Genomic DNA, 16,306 nt, shown 5'->3' on the forward strand with positions numbered 1-16,306 from the left:
GAGTAACCATTTAAAAAGGCTTCCTATTATTAGTAGTATAAATCTAAGTAGAAAAAAACAAAAAAACTCATTTTTCCCCATCAAGATTTTGTTTTATTTTATTTTTTATTTGAGAGAGAGAGAGAGCAAGGAAGAGGGGCAGAAGGAGAGAGAGAGAGAGAGAGAGAGAGAGAGAGAGAGAGAACCCTAAGCAGGCTACATGCTTAACATGACCCTGGGATTTATGACCTGAGCCAAAACCAGGAGTTGGATGCTTAACCGGCTGAGCCATCCAGGCGCCCCCCACCCCCATCAAGATTTTAATGGTCATACTTCATTATCACCTCCCTTTGCCCAGGCTTCTCTTGTTTTGCATTCGACCTTGTTAGGGTGACCATAAATCAAAGGGGGAAAAAGAAAATTGAATGTGTTTCCTATCAGGCCTCTTCGTGACAAATTCTTCAATTCTCCTTCATCTCAAAGAGGATGAAAATGTACAGACAGGCAATTTTTTTTCGTAACTGAAATTGTACAGACAGCCTTTGCACTTCTATCGAAAGTTCCATTTTCATTTAGCATTTATTTCCCTCTTTCTAATTTTAAGTTACAAAAAATCCTAGATAACGTTAATCTCAACAAAATTTTATTAATGGTGTTACCTCTGGCATACCAGGATGATGAAGCAAAAATATAAATAGAAGGAAGAATCTTTTTTTTGAAGATTCCTCTTTGAAAATGATTTTGGGATCCCATGGACATGAAGATTTATATTATTTTTCCACCATGATACATATTAAGAGTTATCTTGATGAGAGTAACACAGTCTCTTGGAGTCACCTTAAAACACAGCACTGAGACTTGCACTGTAGTAAAAATTTTGAAGCAAATCGAAACAAAGGAAGACAATATGCAGATAGATGCAATAACTCTTTGCATTGCTGTGTTTACTATTTTCAATTTTTGAAACCTTAGAATCCCATTAGTTATTAAGAACCAACTAGGTGGGAAGTTGTCAATTTTTAAACTAATTTTGGACTTCTAAGAGGAAAAATAAACCTAATAATTTACAGGAGCTGCAAGCCTCTCTCACACTCTTAAATATAATTATGCCACAACAAACATGGGTAACACTGCCCAAAGTGCAACTTTCAGACTAAACAAGAACATTTAAGCCCTAAGGAAAATATTTACGAACAGTGTAAAAGGGGAATAATGGTAATTTATAAGGTAGATTGGGAAATGAGATTCAAAGGAATATTATATTCAAATGCTGCTATATTATAGTTAGAGAGTTAGAGTGTCCCTGAAGCTTGAAAGCAAAAGAAAGAAAGAAAGAAAAAGAAAGAAAGAAAGAAAGAAAGAAAGAAAGAAAGAAAGAAAGAAAGAAAGAAAGAAAGAAGAAATTAGAAAGCTAGTTCTTAGTAGTTGAAAGATATGGCAATTATCCTGGTTGTAGTTAAGGGTATAGGTAATTCATTTTAAGTAACAAACCACTGTATTTCCCTTCCTGAGATCTCAGTGAAAAGCAATTTCAATAAGATAGAAAACACCAAATTGAAAAAGTGGTTGATTTGGCTTTTTTCATCACCTCATGGACCAAGTCAAAAAGATTGTAAAACTGATTGCCCCGATTGTGAAGAAATGTACTGGCCGAGAAGAAGGAGTCATCCTGAAGTTAATTCAGAAGCAAATGCTAAAATTGATGAGTGTTTTTCTTAATTCTTTTTTGTTTGAGAATGGAGAGCTGATATTGTTCAGATTTAAAAACAAAAACCAAAAAGAGGGAACTCAGGAGTCACAACTGGATTGCCATGAAACATTACTAGGAGGTCTGATAGACTCAGGGTGGGTCACTGAAGACAGAAGACCTGGTATAAGATACTAGGGAGGTCTGTGTTCTATGTATCCCTTTGTTTTGGAGAGTGAGAGATGCCATGTACTCCATAGTGGAAAGGTCTAGAGCTTTCCTAACTCTGGCTTGCTGCCTTGTGTTAGCAAAAAGTTACTTTGGGAGTCATGGCTCCAAGATTTGACACTCCTATTAAGAATTTTAGTTTTTTAAGTTTATTTATTTATTTTGAGAGAGTGAGAGAGAGAGAGAGAGAGAAAGAGAGAGAGAGAAGAGGGGAGGCACAGAGAAAGAGGGAGAGAGAGAATTCCAAGCAGGCTTTCCACCATCAGCACAGAACCCAACACGGGGCTCAAACTCACGAGATCACGACCTGAGCTGAGATCAAGAGTCAGATGCTCAACCAACTGAGCCACTCAGGTGCCCCAGCACTCCTATTAAGAATTTTAGAAGTTAGAAGTTTCCCATAATGTTAGACTCAAAGGGAGAAAAAAATTACCAATGGGTGGTGAAAGATCTGGCCCTTTTTTGAAGACCTTAACATGTTGTAGGGCTGACTTCTGCAGTTCCCCCCTGCCTGCCCTTGCCACCTCTCTGACAGACCCCCTGTGGCTTCCTCCTTCTGTGTTTTCCAAGGGCAGGCACTGAGACAAAGTTTGGGGTACACAGTATTTACAGATATACACCATTATCTGGGAAAGGAAAGGGGGAGGAAGTAGGACAGGGAAGAAGAAGAACTCAGAGGTTGATGTAGCCCAAACAAAGCCTCAGCCAAGGCAGGGGGAGGTCCGGAGTGAGTTTTGCTCATCTGTGTTGTCAAGCCTCTGGCCTTTCTATCCCACCTAGCATGATCTTGGGCATGACCCCAGGTGTGAACTCTGGCCAAGTGGGTCTCTGCAGTCCTGGTGGATCATGGAGGAGCTGACAGCCGGGGCAAGTCCTTCCCTGGAGGGGGTTCCAGGTGTCCCCTCTCCATGTCTACCACACCTATACTCCAGCCATATTTGAATTTGCCAATTCCTCAAAACTCACAGAGCACTTTCCTGCCTCTTACCTTTGTGTCTGCTGTTCCTGTTCTCGAAACACTCTCCCTCCCCCCATTATATGCCTAGTTACTTCTCGTAGCATGTCTCATAGTTTGTAACGTGTACTATTTTGGGGACTAGATTATTTGACTAATTAGTCTGCATAATTATTTATCTATTGCTTATCTTCCCTATTATATTATGTATACTATAAGCTCCATGACAGCAGGATCGTGTGTAGTTTCTCTTCAGAGACTGGTGGAGTGCCTAGCGTATAGTAAATACTCCATAACCATTGAATAAATAAATGTACAATGGGAAACGCACCCTGGAGGCCCTGAGGTCCTACTGAGAGAAGTATCAGAGGTGGGAGAAGGGTATTGGTGAAAGGTAGAACCACACTCAGCTAGTACATAGAGCTGGCTCTTCAACAATGAAGCATATGTTTTCCATTCAGAAGTTAAAAATGCAAATCATTCTACTCTTTAAAAAAGTCACCATTCTCCCAATATCATTGAACTGAACACATATTTGGGAGCTGGTAAGCCATTCTTGTGGCAAAAATCCAGGTCGGAATTCTTCCTTCCTAGCACTACATCTCATGGGACGTTTTGTCCCAATGTATGACATGATGACTCTCAGAATACTCGATAATTCTCCTCTCAGGAGCTTCTGTAGATAAAAAGGTCTAATTCCCATTGTCTGGCTAGCTCTTAAATAAACCAGATTCAGGTGCTTACATAGCTGGTCCACCCCACAGGGACAGAAGGATCTTACATCTGTTACCCAGACCCTACACCCATGAGGTCCCAGCATGGCAATTCATTAAGACCTGTCTCATAGGTAGACAGGGTAGGAATAAGTATAGTTACCATGTATGTATAGTTACTATCAGCTATACCTAGACTGTGCTAGTAGTTTCCATGTGGGATTTCTTTCTCGACATTACCCAAGAAACACGTGTTTCCCAAATCTGGAATCCTCAGAAAAATCAGCTGAGAAATTCAGAAAGTGAGAAAATGTATTATAATTCCCCTGAAAGAATTAAAATTTAAGAGTCAACAGAGAGACATCACTGTTCTGAAGGAATTCACTGACATCAAATGGAAGGCAAGAGTAAGAAACGCAGACACACTGGGTAGAAGGTATAGGTCAACATTTTCAGGGCAGGACCATGGAGAAAAGTGATCATGATCTTTTCAGTCTTGTTTTCAGCCGTTGTCACTTAAAAAGTGTGTTTATGGCCGTATCTGCTGCCAGTGGTGAGTCATGCTTCTTGGAAATAAAATAAGTATTAGTCCGTTCATATGCACAGTATACTTTAGAATGTTTAAAAAATTTTTTTAATGTCTACTTATTTCTGAGAGAGAGAGAGAGACAGAGTACAAGGGAGTAGGGGCAGAGACAGATGGAGGCACAGAATCCAAAGCAGGCTCCAGGCTCCAAGCTGTCAGTACAGAGCCCGACTCAGGGCTCGAACTCTGGATGGATGAGATCATAACCTGAGCTGAAGTCGGACGCTCAACTGACTAAGCCACTCAGGCACTTCTACACAGTATACTTTAAACAAATCCTATGAGTTGAGGCTCAAGAAATAAGTTTTGGGAGCAAAATAGGTCCTCAATGTGGCAATTTTCACATGTGATTTTATGCAGTACTGTTAAACTTAACCTTGCTAAGAGATACAAATATTATTTGAATACTGCCCAATCATGACAGCTGGCATTTCTAACTTCGAATATCTGTTGTTGGCTACAGTTCTCTGTAAATATTACAAAACTTAATATTTCTTATTTGTTAAATATTTTTTTTAAGATATCAGTAGTAATGAGTAAAGAGTATGAGTCATGTCAGAAATTTGGGTTAGATTTTTGGCCAGTGGGCCAGATCCCATCCACCGCCTGTTGTAGGTAAAGTTGTATTGAAACACGGCCTTGATCACTCATTTACGTATTGCCTATGGCTATTTTTATGCTGTAGCTGCACAGCTAAATAGTTGCAACACAGACCGTATGGCTTACAAAGCCTAAATTATTTACTACCTGGCCCTCTGTAGAAAATGTTTCCGAACCTCTGGGTTAGGTCAACGGAGGCTCTGGCATCCTACCAGAGCTCAGCTCTGGCACCAGCGGCATCTCTCCTGGCCTATCGCTCCCACCAGGAGGCTCCTCCAAGCTTCCAGCTCTCCTGAGCTGGAGGTCTAAGGCTGATAATGGCTTCTTGCTAGTGTTAGTGGCAGGGTGACTCGATGTCCCTCGTTTGTTTTCTTAATTCTCACAATTTTGTAAGTAGACCTTAGTTAAAAGTCTTTTCATCTGGATCATCTGGGGTGAATTTTTCCTCCCTGGACCTGACCAATGCAACATGACTGCATGCCTCACCTTGGCCACATATGTGAACAGACCCCACTGGCAAGGGACGCCAGTTTACGCTGAGCCAGAGTGCTGCACTGCCATGGCTAAGATGACTCATCTGTTGGCTGAGGAAGCCAACTAGTCTTCACTGTTGAGTTAGTGTCCCCAGTCTAGGCTTTGCCTTTAAGAATAGCTGATCCCTTTCAAACACTGTTGAACCATCCTCAAGGTCCCAGCATGCTTGGCAACTGAGTTTTGTACAAATTATACAAAAGCCAGTAAATTTCCATATCCCCTTTTCTAGTAAAATACGATGAGTTTAGGAATCTCCATGAGTTAAGCTGGTTTTAGTTTCTCTGCTGGTGTCTAGATCAATTTCTTCTAAAAGGGAGCTGACATAGTTTTTTCTTTCAAGTTTATACTATCAGAAGAACAAGTGAGTCTCTGTCTATATTTATAGGATTTTGGCTGGGATGGGAATGCCATGACATCAACTCCAAGTCTGGCTTTTTGCAGTTTTTATTTGATGAGGTGACTTACAAATTTCCTGTCTCACTACACAAGAAATCTGTCCTTGCTGGCATTTCTTTTTCAGGAAAGTTTTGAAGAAACGATTTTTTGGCAATGTTGATTATAACCCAGGTTGCTCCAAAGTTTTCCCAAGAATAAAAATATTATTTTCACATTTTCAATTAGATTTGCCATCCAAAGTATTAACTTCAGAACATACATTTGACCAAGGGAGGTTATGGAAGAGATAAATTCTCATTTCTCATTGTGATGAGAAATCCCAAAATATGAAAATCCTAGATGTTACTCTTGACTTCAATAATTTTGTGTTCCATCTTTCTTTTGCCTCTTTTTTTGGATTATTTAAAATATTTTATACAATAATTAGTTAAATTAAATCCTACACTCCCATTCAAGGAGTGTTAATAAAAATTTTAGGAATGTCAGCACTCTACAATATTGATGGTTGTTAAGTTGTTACTTATGAGGAAAACACCATGAGAACAGTAAGTACTAAGCAAACTTAGTAGCTAACACTTCCTTAGCTCCTTATAGTTTACAAAGCATTTTCTCACACATTGTCTCATTGATCCTCACAATAATCTTGTAAGGTAAATATTCTTGACTCCCACTTTACAAATGAGGAGAGTGAAGCGAATTTATTTGCTCAATGTAATCTGCCTGGCAAGTTTTCATATTGCTAGTGGACTCAAGACTGGCATGGAATTGTGGGGTTGACTGCTGGGTCCTCCATCGGGAGGAATGGGAGTTTGGCGAACTGAACCAGCTGCAGAGAGTAGCCCCAGCAAGAACACCTGAGCAGGCTGATCCCAGAAGCTGACAGGAAGAGAAAGTTTGGGCATGCTTTAGGCAACCATTGGTATCAAGGCAGAGGCTATTCCAGCAGGTAAATCACAGCAGTGGAAATAGACACTGAGTTATTCTGGAGTGTTCAGGGAGAATTCCAGGTAGAACCTTGGTGCCATGAACTGGGCCAACAAGGAGGGCAGGGAAATGCCTATAAGTGCTATTAATTCTGGGTTTCACCCATGGGGATACAGAGACTCCTGTTATATATCCTGCCGCCATTCCATTGACTGACTTTCTTGGTGGGCACTTTTGGTGGCAGGGACAGGGACAATGAGGGTAAGAGACATTAGGCAGAGGCTAAGCCTCGAGGGGCAGTTCTTAGTTCTCTTCTTCCATAGCCTGTGTACTTTCCACTGTACCTCACTACCTGTCATGGATGAGGCAGGGCAGAAAATGAAGAGGGTAAAGAGACAAAAGTCAAGTGACCAGTTGGTGAAGACAAAGATGGGTCTCATCAGGAAAGGCTCAAGGTGCAAGCGAGTTTTTAGCTTATTCTCAAAGGAAACAGAACATATGGCCTGTTATTTGTTGTGACCCTTAAGAAAGTTAACCAATAGGGGTGCCTGGGTGGTTTAATCAGTTAAGCGTCCGACTTTGGCTCAGGCCTTGATCTCATGGTCCATGAGTTTGAGCCCCGTGTCAGGCTCTGTGCTGACAGCTCAGAGCCTGGAGCCTGCTTGGGATTCTGTGTCTCCCTCTCTCTTTGCCCCTCCTCTGCTCATGCTCTGTCTCTCAAAAATAAATAAACGTTAAAAAAAATTAAAACAAAAAAGAAGGTTAACCAATAATGTTAATTGTACTAAGGCCCAATCATATTTTATCATCTTTTCCAGGGAAGTCAGTTTAGTCAACTTTCTTCCAGTCTGTCTTCTTTTCTAAATATCTATTCTTAGTTCCAAAGACCGATTGAAGCAAAGGATCCTGTCTTGCATTTTCCATGCGTATAAAAAGTCTTTAGAGCTGCACTCTTCAATTGGGTAGTGATTAGCTATATGCGGCTATTGAGAACTTGAAATGTGGCTACTCTTAACGAAGATGTACCATAAGTATAAAATATATACTGGGTTTTGGAGACTTAGTATGAAAGAAATGTAAAATCTCATTAATAATTTTCATATTTATCACATTTTGAAATAATATTATTTTATATATAATGGATTAAATGCAAATATTATTAAAATGAATACCACCTGTTTCCTTTTCTTTCTCTTTTTTTTCCTCCAAGATTTTATTTCAATTCAAGTTAGTTAACATATAGTGTAGCATTGGTTTCAAGGATCCTTTCATTTTTCTCGTGTGACTACGGTAACTTTTAAAATTGCATGTGTGGCAAACGTCGTGTTTCTATTGGACAGTGCTTCTATAGGGAGAAACACCAGCCTCCTGAAGGGTTGCTCTCTTTCGACCTTTGCCAGATGATTCTCTTTCCCCTAGGCCAGTTCTAGCAAGTCAAATCATGCAGATTTCATAATTGGAAGGAAGGCTGCAAGTCATTTGGAAATTAGGTGATGAAAATGCAATAGGACCATAACTCCTGCATGACAATTTGCTTTTCTGAGCCTTTCTTATTCCAAATGGAATAGTCCCTGCTCTGTTCTCTCCTCTGGCTAATTTACATCTTATTTTCTTTCTGTCAGAAGTGTCATTTCCTGTGATTGATGAAACCGGCTTGGCTAAGTGCAAAAACAAGGCCACCACGGTATTCAGACTGGATTCACTACAAATATTTTCCTCCTCTGGATTGGGAAGAATTCATATAGTGGCTTGGAAACCCTTTGTAAAAATTGCAGTGTTTGGTTACTTTCGGAAATTGTAATCAGGATTACGGGAACAAAAAAATATATCATTATCCTTTACAAATATGAAAAAAAATCGAGATGCTATGTGGCAGAACAATTTTTCTTCAACCCTAGGTCGTGTCTATACATGGCCTCTGAATGTATCATTTTTTGACTCAAGGGTTTAGGGTCATCTTAGTGATGGGTTTCTACACAATTATAATTAGATTGACCATGCAATAGATTTAATTCACTTGAGTTGATTCAGTTTTTAGAAATTATTTTAACAAGCCCACAGCCTTTATTTTATGAGCATTTCTAAGTCAGTAACAACAAAGTTAGAACTCTATAATTATTATTACTTGAAAATAAGTAGGGTACCTAGATGGCTCAGTCGGTTAAGTGTCAGACTTTGGGTCAGGTCACAATCTCATAGTTCGAGTGCTGCATCAGGCTCTGTGCTCACAGCTCAGAGCCTGGAGCCTGCTTCAGATTCTGTGTCTTCCTCTCTTACTGTCCCTCCCCCACTCTCATTCTGTCTCTGTCTCTGTCTCTCTCTCTCTCAAAAATAAACATTAAAAAAATTTTAGAAAAAGAAAATAAGAAAGATATGTTAATCAAAAGGAAGCAGACCCTTTCTCTTTAAGAGGCAGCTGGGGGGGGGGGGGGCGCCTGGGTGGCGCAGTCGGTTAAGCGTCAGACTTCAGCCAGGTCACGATCTCGCGGCCTGTGAGTTCGAGCCCCGCGTCAGGCTCTGGGCTGATGGCTCAGAGCCTGGAGCCTGTCTCCGATTCTGTGTCTCCCTCTCTCTCTGCCCCTCCCCCGTTCATGCTCTGTCTCTCTCTGTCCCAAAAATAAATAAATGTTGAAAAAAAAATTAACAAAAAAAAAAAAAATAAGAGGCAGCTGGGACCAGCTAAATGGTAATACATACTCCCATGATGCCTTTTACCTGCTTTGCTTGAGTTTCTTTTTAAATTATCTTTATTGAATTTATTAAAATATCAGTAGCTCAGACTTGTTTATTGTTTTGTATTACTATGTTAAGTTACATATAGTAAAATTCACTATTGAGTTTTAACACATGCATAGATTTTTGCCACCACCACTAACAGGATATAGAACGATTCCAGCACTCCCCCAAATTCTCTCCTACCATCTCTGTAGGCAGACGTTTGTCCCACCTATGATCCCTGGTAACCACACTGATGCGTTCTTTGTCCCTGTAATTTTTGCCTTTTAAAGAATACCATATTAATGGAATCATGAAGTGTATAATCTTTTGAGACTGGTGTGCTTTAATTAGCATAATGTATTTGAGATTCATTCATGTTGTTGCAGCTATCAATAGTTCCTTTTTATTGCTGACTACACTATGTTTACCCATTCACGTAATCAGGGATGTTTGGGTTGATTCCAGATTTTCACAACTACAAATTATACTGCTATAAATGTTCACATACAGGTTTTTGTGTGAACGTAAGTTTCATTTCTGTAGGACTTCTGGGTCATACATAAGTGTGTGTTTAAAATTATAAGAAATTGCCAAGCTGTTTTCCAGAGTGGCTGTGCCATTTTGCATTCCAGCCAGCAACATCTGAGAATTTCAGTTGCTTTTCAGACTCTCTGGCAGTAGGCAATAGCGGTATTTTTTTATTTTAGCCATTCTAGTAGGAGTGTAATGATATCTCACTGTAGTTTTAATTTGCATATCCTTAATGATTAATCATGTTGAGCATCTTTTCATGTGTTCATTTGCTATCTATATATCTTCTTTGGTAAAATACCTATTTGAATCTTTTGCCCAGTTTTTAAAATTGGTTTATTTTCTCACAGAGTTTTGAGATAGGACTTTTGTCAGATATGTGACTTTCAAATATTTCTCTCAGTCTATGGCTTGTCTTTTCATTTACTGTGTCCTTCACAGAGCAAAAATGTTAAATTTGGGAGCTGTCTATTTTTCCAATTTTTTCTGTCCTGTGACTTTGTTATGCTTGCTTATTACTTCCAGAAAAAAATTTTAAATGCTTATTTATTTTTAGAGGGGGGGAGGAGAGAGAGAGAGAGAGAGAGAGAGAGAGAGAGAGAGAGCATGAGCAGGGGAGGGATAGAGAGAGAGAAAGAGAGAATCTCAAGCAGGATCTGCACTGTCAGTGCAGAGCCCAATGTGGGGCTCCAACTCACAAACCATGAGATTGTGACCTGAGCCAAAACCAAGAGTTGGACACTCAACTGACTGAGCCACCCAGGTGCCCCATTCAAGGGAATTTTTTGTAGATTTAAAAAAATTTTGTACATAGATAATCATGTCCTATGCAAAAATTGTCCTTTCTAATCTATGGACCCTTATTTCTAATTCTTGTCTTTTTTCACTACCTAGGACTTCTAGTAAGATGCTGAATAGGAGTGGTGAGAGAGAACATTCTTGCCTTGTTTCTGATCTTGGGGGAAAGTGTCCATACCGAAGTACAGTCTCAAGTATGATTGTAGCTGTAGATATTCTTTATCAAAGTGACAAAGTTACTCTCTATTTCCTAGTTTGCTGAGAGTTTTTATCAGAAACGGATGCTGGATTTGTCAAATACTTTCCTGCATATATTGATATACTCATGATTTTTAGCTTACTGATGTGATAGATTATATTGATTTATTTTTGAATGTTGAACCAGCCTTGCATACCTGGAATAAATCCCATTTGGTCATGGTATATAATTTTTTAATATATTGTTGGATTTAATGCTAATACTTTGTTGAGAATTGTCGCATCTATGATCATGAGAGATACTGGTCTATTGATTTCCTTTCTTGTAATGTCTTTATCTGATTGTGGTATTAAGGTAAATCTGGCCTCATAGAATGAATTAGAAGGAGTCTCTCTGCTTCTATTTTCTGAAAGATATTGTGGAGGATTGGTATCATTTCTTCTTTAAAGATTTGATAGAATTCACCAGTGAAATTATCTGGCCTGATGCTTTCTTTTAGAAGGTTACTAATTGGTGATAAATTTTTTTAGATGTATTTATTTTGAGAGAGAGAGAGTATGAGCAGTGGAGGGGCACAGAAAGAGTGAGAGAGAAAATCCCAAGCAGGCTCCATGCTGCCAGCACAGAGCCCAACTCCGGGCTCAAACTCATGGACCCGTGAGATCATGACCTGAGTGGAAACCCAGAGTCAGATACTTAACTGACTGAGCCACCCAGGTGCCCCAATTTAGTTTTTTATTCAGCATACCTACTTTTCCTTTTGTGAGTTTTGGTAGTTTGCATCTTTCAAGGACTTGGTCTATTTCATCTCAGTTATCAAATATGTGGGCATAGAGTTGTTCATAGTATTCCTTTATTGTCCTCTTAATGCCCATGGGATTGGTAATGATGGCCCATCTTTCATGTCTGATATTAGCAATTTACGCCTTTCTTTTTTCCTTGGTTACCCTGGCTAGAGGTTTATCAATGTTATTGATCTTTCCAAAGAAACAGCTTTCGATTTTGTTGAATTTCCCTATTAAGTTTCTGTTTTCAATTTCACTGATTTCTGCTCTAATTTTTATTACTTCTTTCCTTCTCCTTGATTCTAGATCTTATTTTCTTTTTTTAAGAATTTTTTAATGTTTATTTTTGAGAGAGAGAGAGAGAGAGAGAGAGATTCAGACAGAACATGAGCAGAGGAGGAGCAGAGAAAGCTCTGAGCTGTCAGCACAGAGCCCAACATGGAGCTCGAACTCACGGACTGTTGAGATCATGACCTGAGCTGAAATCGGACGCTTAACCGACTGAGCTACCCAGGTGCCCCTATTTTCTTAACATATATTTAATGCAACAAATTTCCTTTTACACACTACTTTTGCTGCATGGCACAAATTTCGGTTTTATTTTTATTTTTATTTAGTTCCACACGCAGATCCTGAACATGTTTTGTTAGATTTACACCTATATATTTCATAGGGAGGGGCATTATAATTGGTATTGTTTTAAAATTTCAGTTTCTAATTGTTCATTGTTAACATATAGAAATGTAGGTGTTTGTTGGTCTGGTGTCTGTGAGCTTGCCAAATGCACTTAGTAACTTTAAGTGCTTTGTTGAAGATTACTTGAGATTTTCTATGTAGGCAATAGTGTCATCTGGGAATATGGATAGTTTTATTTATTCCTTTCCAACATGTATAACCTTTATTTCTTTTTCTTGATTCATTGCACTTGCTAGCATTTCCAGTATGATACTGAGTAAGAGTGATGAGAGTGGGCATCCTTGCCTTGAACCTGTCATTGGGAGAAATCATTCTTTCACCATTAAGTGTGATGTTAGCTATAGGGTTTTTATGGCTACCTTTTATCAGATTGAGAAGTTCCCTTATATTTCTTGCCTGCTGAAAGTCTTTAATCATGAATGGATGTTGAACTTTGCCACATGATTTTTCTGTATTTTTTTTTTTTGGTATCATCATTTTTTTCTTTTGTCTGTTAACATTGGTTTTCTAACGTTGAACCATCCTTGCGTTCCCGGAGATAAACACCACTTGGTGCGATATGTCGTTCTTTTACTTACCATATTGCTACGTTAAAAAGCTAAGATTCTATTGAAGATTTTTGTATCTATTTTAAGAAGGATGTTGGTCTGCAATTCTCTCTTCTGGTATTCTCTTTGTTTGGTTCTTGTATCAGAGTAATGGTGGCTCATGAAATGAATTGAGAAGTGTCCCCGTATCTTCTTAAATGCTTAGCAAAATTCTACAGTGAAATTAGCTGGGTCTGGAGTTTTCTTTTTTGGAAGAATTTTAACTATTAAGATCAATTTCTTTAATAGATACAAGGCTATTCAAGTTATTTATTTTTTCTTGTGGTGAGTTTTGGTAGGTTTTGTCTTTCAGGGAATTGGTCTAGTTTATCCAAACTGCCACATTTATGTGCATAGAATTGTTTTTAGTATTCTTTCATTGTCTTTAATGTCTGTGAGTCAGTAATGATATCTCCTTTTTAATTCCTGATATTTATCATATGTATCTTCTCTCTTTTGCTTGATCATCAAGCTAGAGGTTTACCAGTTTTCTTGATATTTTCATAATATCAGCTTTTTGCTTAATTGATATCATCTATTTTAGTTTTCTGTTTTACTGATACCGTTGTTTTCTCTGTTCTCAATTTTATTAAGTGTTTTCTCTTCTCTTTATTATATCCTTCCATTTGCTGGCTTTAAGTTATTGTCTTTTTTTTTGATTTCTTTGGAAGCTTAAGTTATTTATTTGAGACCTTTCTTTTCCTTCTGTTTTTAAACATTTTTTATTTGAGTATAGTTGACACACAATGTTACATTAGTTTCAGGTGTACAACATAATGATTCAAGTTCCCTATACATGATGTGTATAGATACATGACCTTTCTTTTCTAATTTAAGCATTTAATGCTATAAAATTTTCTCTAAGCACTACTTTGGGTACATCTCACATTTTGTAACATACTTCATTTCTATTTATATTCAGTTCAAAATATTTTCTAATTTTCTTGAGACTTCCTCTTTGAACCATAGATTATATATGTGTTTGTTTAATTTCCAAATGTTTAGATATTGCCCAGATATCCTTCTGTTTATCAGTTTGTAGTTTAATCATGTTATATAGTCAGAGAATATCCTCTGAGTAAACTTAATTCTTCTAAGTTTAACAAAGTTTGTTCTGTGGCCTAGCATACGGTGTAATTTGGTAAGTATCCCCATAAACATTTGAAAAGAATGCGTATTCTCCAGTTGTTGGGTGGAGGGAAGGTTGTATAAATGTCAATTAGATCCAATTAGTTGGTGACGTTTATCCTTTAGTATCTTTGCTGATTTTATGGCTATTTGTTCTATGAGTTGCTTAGAGAGGAATGTTGAAATGCACAGATATAATTGTGAACTTGTTTCTCCTTTCAGTACTGTCAGTTTTTGCTTCACTTATTTTGCAGTTTGGGTGGCAGTTGCATACACATTTAGAATTTTTATGTCTTCTTGATGAATCATTATGTAGTGTTCCTCTTTGTCCCTGGTTATTTCCCTTATTCTGAAGTCGACTTTGTCTAATATTAACATGCCCACTCCGGCTTTTTTCCTTTTGATTAGTATTTGCATGTTATATCCTTTTCTATCCTTTCATTTTTAATGTACTTGTATCATTGTGTTTCAAGTAGGTTTCTTAGAGACAGGATACAGTTCTTCCTCTGTGTGTGTGTGTGTGTGTGTGCGCGCACGCGTGTGTGTGTGTGTGTGTGTTGTTTTTAAATCCAACTAAATATCCCTGTCTTCTAATTGGTTTGTTTAAACCCCTTACATTTAATCTAATTACTGATATAGTCATATTTTGGTGGAGCATTTTATTATTTGTTTCTGCTTTTTCTCTCATGTGTTTCTTTTTTTCTCTCCCTCTTATTTGTTTCATTCCTCTGTTTTCCCTTACTTCTCTGAGTTATTCAAATACTTTCTAGAATTCCATTTAAATCTCTCTATTGAGCTTTTGATTATATCTCTTTGAATTGTGTTTTCAGTGATTGCTGTAGGGAATATAATATGTACATCAAACTTTACACAATCTCATTAGCGTTAATATCTTACCATGTCGCACAAAATAAGGAAAACTTGTAGTTATATAGTAATTTTAGTCTTCCCCCTTTAGAAAGTTTTCATATGTATTCTGTCTACCTATATTGAAAATTTCATCAGACAACATTATGATTTTTGCTTCTGACAAATATTATATTGTTACACTAAGTTAAAGGACAAAAAAGGATCCATTTTATTTAGGTAGATATTTACTATTTCTGTTGCTATTTAGTCATTACTGATATTCAAGGTTTCCTTTAGTCATTATTTCCTTTCTAGTTGAAGAATTTCTTTAAAGCAAATTTATTAGTAAGAAAGCCTGTTAGATTTTTTTTCATCTGAAAACATCTTTATTTTCCCTTTATTCCTGAAGGATATTTTTACCGGTTATAGTATTCTGGGTTGACAGGAAGGTCTTTTCTTTTAGCACTTTAAAAATATTGTTCCATTCTTGGTCTCCATGGTTTCTGATGAGAAAACTCTGTGCTCATTTGGATCTTTATTTTCTGTATGTAATATGTTGTTTTTCTGTGGATGCTTTTTAGATTTTATCTTAATCTTTGATTTCCAACAGTTTGTTTATGATGTGCATAGACATGGTTTTTGTTCGGTTTATTCTCTTTGGGGTTCACTGAGCTTCTTAGATTTATAAATTTTGGTTTTCCACAAAACTTTGAGAGCTTTGTGGAAATAGCTCTCAGCCACTATTTATTCAATTTTTTTTTTCTCCTCTCCTTTTGAAAATTTCATGATACGAATGTTAGACCTTTTGATACTGTTCCATAGGCCTGGAGGCTCTGGGATTTTTTTTTTATCTCAGTTTTTCAGATTGCATAATTTCTAGTGATGTATCATCAAATTTACTAATTCTTTCCTCTGTCATCACCATTCTATTAAGCGCTTTTGATTTTCCAATTTCTGTTATTGTAGCTTTCAAGGTTAGGATTGTCATTTGGGTCATTTTTATAGCTTCTATTTCTCAATAAGAACTTACATCTTTGCATTTCTTTCTAGATTGTTCACCCTTACTCCTTATAGCATGATCATAGCTGCTCTAAACTCTCGTCTGGTAATTACAACATGTGCTTGTCTCCAGGTTGGCATCTGTTGATTGTCCTTTCCCTTGACAATTATTCAAATTTATCTGAATCTTTGTGTGTTGAGTAATTTTGGATTGAATTTGGACAGTTTGAATACTATATTGTAAGACTGAGTCATATAAAAAATCTCCCAGAGAATGTTATTTTTAAATCTTGTTTCAACATGCATTCAGTGCTGTTCCATACAGACTACAAGTCTTGAACCAGCTTCCGTGGACTGGGGTTCTGAGGTCAGCTCAGTTTTCAAAGCCATTGCCATACTCCTCCAGTTTGTACT

Source organism: Prionailurus bengalensis, chromosome X (assembly GCF_016509475.1).
Source record: "Prionailurus bengalensis isolate Pbe53 chromosome X, Fcat_Pben_1.1_paternal_pri, whole genome shotgun sequence".
Lineage (NCBI taxonomy): Eukaryota > Metazoa > Chordata > Mammalia > Carnivora > Felidae > Prionailurus > Prionailurus bengalensis.